Source organism: Arachis ipaensis, chromosome B5, assembly GCF_059453495.1.
Source record: "Arachis ipaensis isolate K30076 ecotype BB chromosome B5, ASM5945349v1, whole genome shotgun sequence".
Lineage (NCBI taxonomy): Eukaryota > Viridiplantae > Streptophyta > Magnoliopsida > Fabales > Fabaceae > Arachis > Arachis ipaensis.
The window spans coordinates 131,794,549-131,801,099 of record NC_142440.1 but is presented as its reverse complement, the minus strand read 5'-3'; the positions used below and the strand labels follow the sequence as shown (position 1 = coordinate 131,801,099).

General features: G+C 31.8%; 2 long non-coding RNA genes across 2 annotated transcripts; both read left to right on the top strand.

Annotated features, from left to right (window-relative positions):
- The first annotated feature begins 694 nt into the window (after positions 1-694).
- LOC148565815 (uncharacterized) lies at positions 695-1,374 on the top strand. The gene is made up of 3 exons (XR_015883421.1): positions 695-838; positions 958-1,015; positions 1,263-1,374. It is a non-coding gene; the product is annotated as an uncharacterized LOC148565815 (long non-coding RNA).
- A 1,326-nt stretch (positions 1,375-2,700) lies between these two features.
- Positions 2,701-4,330, top strand: LOC107643966 (uncharacterized). The gene is made up of 5 exons (XR_015883234.1): positions 2,701-2,836; positions 3,023-3,347; positions 3,502-3,591; positions 3,688-3,749; positions 4,256-4,330. It is a non-coding gene; the product is annotated as an uncharacterized LOC107643966 (long non-coding RNA).
- Positions 4,331-6,551: the final 2,221 nt, after the last annotated feature.

Below are 6,551 nucleotides of genomic sequence, written 5' to 3'. Positions count from 1 at the left end.
CTAAATTTTAAATTAATAAATTCCTCATACTATTGAATTTTTAAAATGGACAATTTCAAAGATGGAAGAGAATAATGTATTGGTTTCTAAAAAATAATGTATTGGTTTGAATGGACAATTTTAAATCACTAGTTTTAGATGAGTAGGAAGAGAAAAAATATTTATTAGTTTACGATTTACTTTTGAATTTGGTCTAATTTGATCGCTAGTGATTTTTTTTTACGTAAATTCTATTTCAAACTAGCACATAATTTTTTTAGAAACTAACAGGTTTTAATTAGTACTCAAAAAGAGTACATAAAAAATTTTGTATTATTTAAGTTAAAAATTTTGTTATATATAGATAAATTTAATAATTGTTTGTATTAATTTTATTTAAATTAGATGAATAAAATTTAAATTATAAATTTTTAAAATAAAAATGAATTGTTAGATAAGAGAGTTTGTAATGTAGAGATCCGCTACAAGATTTCTCTTTGTTTATGGGATTTTTTTGTGGAAGTTTTAAAAAACCTCCATAAATTAATACTACTTTAAATTTTTAAGTTTAATTGTCCAAACAAATAGACAGTTTTTAATCTACTTGTCCAAAAAAATTAGAAGAGGAAAAAGAGGGAGAATGAAACCCTAGATCTACGCCACTGTATTCATTTTGTCACCGTCAAGCTTGCTATAGCTACTGAGATCGGAGGGAGAGTAACCGGCGACGTCCGCGATGCCATCCTTGCTGACATCCAGGAGCAGGTTTCCATCCTCAACTCCACTTTCTCATGGAAGGAGTCAGATCGAGTCGCCGCCACGCGCGCCATTCACGCGCTCGCCGATCTTGCCAAAAACGGTAAATCCTCCGTTCCTCTTCCTCGATCTCCTAGCGTATTGCTCCCTTCATTTCGGTTTTTGGCAAATTCGGCCGTGCATGTCTCTTGGTGTAAATCCTTCGGTGGTTGTGTCTTGCAGAGGAAGTGGTGAACGTGATTGTCGAAGGAGGAGCTATTCCTTCGTCGCGTCTCCTAAGGTCACGACACGGTAACTTTTGAGATCTCCTTTTGTGTTCTTTTGTGCATTCCTATGGAAGCTTCTTTTTTGTTAATTTTGTGATTTCCTCCATATTAATTTAGTTTGATTGATTACTCTCTGATTTCGGATTTGGCTTGTTACTTTTTGTGATTATTTAGCAACTTGATGGCGATACAATTAGTAACTTCATTTCGGTTTTTGGCAAAGTTAGAGTTGTTTATCTAACATTGAATGCCATATTTCAGAAACTAGTTAAACCTATGAGGATTGAGCGGTAGGCCGTTGTAAACTTCTTAGCTCGCTGTGACACACATTTTCTGTGTAATACTATCAAGAAGTGTGCTAAAATGAAGGGGATTGTAAGAGTTTTATGGCTAATTTAGTCTTTATTTAAGCCTGTTCCTTCCAATGATGGTAGCAAATATGAAGGTATCATCAGGTGAGTGTTATCTAATAATGGCATTAGTTTGCGGTTGAAAAGATTTGAAGTCCTCATTCATGTACGTTATTATTGTGGTGTTCTTTTCAGGGAACTATTTATGGACTAGATGAATTGTAAGCTTCTTTCCTTCAATCTTTATCTTTATGCTTTATTAGTACTGTTATTAATTTAATCTTTATATTATAATTAATTTGCCAAAGGCTTTGTAATAATAAGTTTATTCTTTGGTATAATTTTAATTTTGAATATCACATGCCACTAGGAACTGCTTAAAAGAATATAAATTCTTCACTTTATTACAACTCTGGTGATGAACTAATGATTGGCCTCGTTCCTAGTGAAATAAATAGCTATTGCTATTGCTTGAGATAGTTTATCCTTCTTGATTTTTTTTCATGTAAAAGAACTTGCAATTACCAATTAAAGTGCAAGAGCTAAATGACTAGTTGCTTTCCAGTTTGCATTATTCATAATTTTTCCTTTATAAGGTTTGAACCTGCCTTTTGATGTATTTTTTCTTTCATGTCTTGTAGTAATTAGCCTCATGCCGTAAAAGAATATGCTTTTGTGGTTTGGTGATCTTAATGACTTGAGGATTCTACCAGATGCAGGCCAAGATCTTTATATTAGAGTTCCTGCTTCAAAGTTAGGTATGTAATACATTTACTTGGCCTTAAACTGCTCTTAATCTTTCTCTAATCCTGAATTATATCACATGGTTTATCTTTGTGTTTTGTACTGTGACATTAAAAAATTCAAGAGACAAAAAATGGATGCAAGGGCAAGATATAAATTGCAGTTTGGGTCACAATTGGCGTATTATGTGTACCTCCTCCAAAGAAGGAGACTTTGTCTAGACACTCATTCTTAGGGCCAAGTTGTCTTCGGGGCCAATGGCTTGGACCTAGTGCAGAAATTAAGGTAAAAACTCCAGTTTGACTTTGCTTTTAGCAACATCAAGTATCTAAAATCTATAATTTTGATATATTAATATAAGTTTAATTACTCTGTTTGTCCCTATAGTTTCGTGAAATTTTCAATTAGGTCCCTATACTTTTTTTCTTTTTAATTGAGTCCCTACACTAAATTTTTTTTTCAATTAAGTCCTTCTTAGTAGTAATTGGCTTAATTTTATAGGGACCCAACTAAAAAAAAGAATTGGTATAGGGACCTAAATAAAAGGAAAAAAAGTGTAGGGACCCAATTAAAAAAAAATTTTGGTGCAAGGACTCAATTAAAAGAAAAAAAAATATAGGGACCTAATTGAAAATTTCACGAAACTATAGGGACCAACAGAGTAATTAAACCATTAATATATATCTTTATGTAGGTTCAATATCCAAGCAGTACTGATCTGACACACATAAATGATTCAAGGTTTGGCTTGCTCATTATTATAGTTTGGCTTTTTTTTAAAAAGAAATTATTTGATTTTTCACTTTAAAGGAATCTGATTATAAGCAAATGCTGAACATTGAAGTCAACATCGTCATAGTTGTTTGTTCAGTTTTGTTTCCCTGGAGTATAACAGCCTTACACTTTTCTTGCCGTTCATGTTGACAGCTTGAATCAGGCTGGGCAATATGATCTTGTGGCAATTAAAGAATTGGATCAAGGACCAGCTGCATCCACAATGAACTCGGTTCTCTCATTGGATGACGGAAGATGGTGGCATCCTGCTGTTGAGTCCTGTTCTCCTGTTGTAACTGAATCAAGGGAGGACTCCTTCTAGTTGCTAAAATAGCCTTTGCCACCTCTTGTTCTTGCTCAGGTGTATCCTGAGTCTTCTCCCATTCCTCCTTCAAAAGTTGCAGATCCAAGGCCTGGACCAGCTAAATCTTCTCAGGATTCTGGACCTGGTCCCAGTACATACCAACACCTACATATTGTAAGCCTGATTTATTTTACGTTTTAAATGGAATTGTTCAAAGCACATCATGGACTCTCTTGATCATTCACTGTGACTTGTTCTTATGTGTGGTTTGTTTGGTTCTTAAACCGGGTAATAAATTATTATAAGTTTACTTTACTCTGTGTTGCAGCCTGTGAAAATGATGGAAGATTTTTTGAGACTGGCTTTCAAAAACACACGAAAAAACTTAGAGACATGTGGTGTTCTTGCAGGCTCCCTGGTAAAAGAAGTCATAATTTTGTTTATTTCTGGGTTCTAGAAATATTTTGGTTGCTAATTTTAATATATTTTTGTGCTTGCAATTTCATGTCTACAGAAAACATGGTTTTCCATATCACTACACTTATTATCCCAAAGCAGGAGTCAACTTCAGACTCGGTAAGATAATGGTTATGTTTACTCTTGTGGTTCAGTTTTTTGTTTTTAAATGATTATGTAGATTATTTCTTCATTTTTTTCTATTTCCAATTTTATCCTGTCAGACAAAGTGAGACTTCTACTGATTTAAGGTTGTGATGCATGGAGTTTATGAGTGTTGCATAATTTGTTCTTATTGTTATCTGAGATTATTTATCTACATTTGTTGTGAAAGTGCTACTAAACTCTGTTGGAACTGTAAATCATATGATAGGATTTTCTCAATTACTTTTAAACAAAACTGGTTCTTAAGCCAATTCTCTTAGGATTATCGTTGGGAGATAAAAAGATTCTCAAATGGAATAATGCAAAACATATATGAATAGAGCTAAATACAGTATTCCTTAGAATTAGGAGACTCAAGATTATAATTCTCTCATGATTCATTAATGATTTTTTTAACTGTTTGTTGTAATTTTAATTATTTTCAGTTGAGCAATGTATGTCTAATTTTATTTCTTGTTCAGTGTTCAACATTGAATGAAGAAGAAATATTTGAAGTTCAGGACATCTTATCACTCTTTCCTTTAGGCTGGATACATGTAAGCTCCATTATCCTTGACCGTCACTTATTCATTCTTAGCTCTGATGGTGGGTTGAACCATCAATGTTTTCCCCAATAATAGATAGTTAGATACAACTGAAGATAGTATAAGCTGCTATTCTGTTCTTTTTTCTTTTTCCAACAAAATCACAACTTGCAACGTACAGTTAGCAAAGGCATGTAAGGTTTTAAATTTACCTACCTGAATGGTTGTATATTTTTTTTCTTTATAGATTAGGTTGAGAAGTGAGTGAAGAAAGGAAGCTTGCTGATGATAATGTCGTAACTAGAACTTCTTTTAGATGGATATATCCATTGTTCTTGGATGCTATTTGCATTGTCAATAAGTTCTTATATATTTGTTTTAAAGTAGTTCTTATATATTTGCATTGTCAATAGGTTCTTATATATCCATTGCTGATGATTTTGTTTTAAAGTATTTTTTGTTTAAATATGTAATATTTTAATTTTCTTTTACATTTTTAATGTCTTGTTTAAGTATTTTTTCTAAATAGTAAATGATTAGTATAATAATGTAATTCTAACATCCAGATTAATATTTTAAGAATAATATTGACAGGTTTGTGGAGGTTTGAAACCCCCACAGAATAGCTATTCTTTTTAAAATGGAAAATTTCTTTTGTGGGGGTTTTGAACCGCCACAAACATTAACCAAAAACTGTCACAAAATGCTAGCACAGAACCCCCACAAAAGGGATAGAAAACTGCCACTAAATGACATTGTGGGAGTTGTGATAAACCGCCACAAAGGAGTTCGTGGCACCTCAAATTTTGGGGTTTTGGAAACTGCCACAATCCTTTTTGTGGGAGTTTAAAACCTCCACAAATAAAAAAAAACTGCCACAAATAAACAAAAACTTTGTAGTAGACCCTTGTACAATTTTAAATCCTCATTAGTGGGATAGGAAGAGATAAATGAAAATGAAAAACCAATAAATGAGAGATTTAAATAAGTAATGGAAGGAGAGACTAAATTAAAGAGAATTGGAAGTTAAATCCACGTATTTTTTTGGATCCGTTACAGATTTAAAAATAAATTTAAATAGATAGTTTTGAATAATGAAGAAGTTAATTGTAGTGAGGAAATTATTAATCTATTAAATAAATTCATTATAAACAAACGTTAATAGTAGTGAAGTTATTAATTTAAATTTTAAATTTTAAATGAGATATAAATTAATTAAAGTTGATCTAAATATTGATAAAATATATCAATTTTTATTTTTTAAATTGGTCTAAATTAAATTATTAATATCCTTTTATTATTTTAAAAAATTATATTTTTATACATATAAAAATTATATACTTACAAACACCCATAGTCCCATATCTTATCTTACAGTGTAAACGAATTAATTATAAATATATCTTATTTGCACCATAAATGAGATATGTTGAGTTCATTAATTTCCACGTATTATAGGTGCACATGTTTTGTTTGCTTAAGATTTGTGTTTTATTTTGTTTATACTGTAAACGAGTTATATTTATAATTAATTCATTTACACTGTAAATGAAATAAGTAATAGGACACAAAAATGTAAATTGTGTCCAAATTACTTATTCTAATAAATAAGGGTGTACATGGGTCGGGTGAAATCAGATTTATCCTAACCCAAACCTAACCCTAAACATATGTACTGGACTTAATTTTTAGACTCTAACCCGATCCTAGACTCAATAAAACTTATACACATTCGGGTCACAATTATATCGGGTGAAAATCAGGCCTTTAATAACAAAAAAGAGATAAAAACTTACTTGTTAATTAGGGATAAGTACTGTTTTGGTCCCTAAGGTTTATGGTCAAAATCAAAATCGTCTCTAACTTTATTTTCAATTTAAAATCGTCCCCAACATTTTATTTGATATTAAAATTGTCCTTTCTAATTTTTTCAAACAGAAATGCCCTTTCTTTTGTTACTGGTAGTTATGACAATAAAAAAAACATTATAAATAAGTAACGAACTAACAAAAGGAAAGTGATGTGACCTCCACCATCATAGACTACACCATCGTGAATCACCTAGAGAGAGAATTGCATGGCTTACCAAACCTCAATCTCTTCTCGAAGCTAATTTTTCGCGCACAGCATGGTGCTACTTTGCTCCAATGATAAGAGGCTGGTTTTGCAAACTTCAGGGACAAAGGAGAACCCTGGTCATAAATTCTGGGGCTATATCTATTTTGAGGTTTGT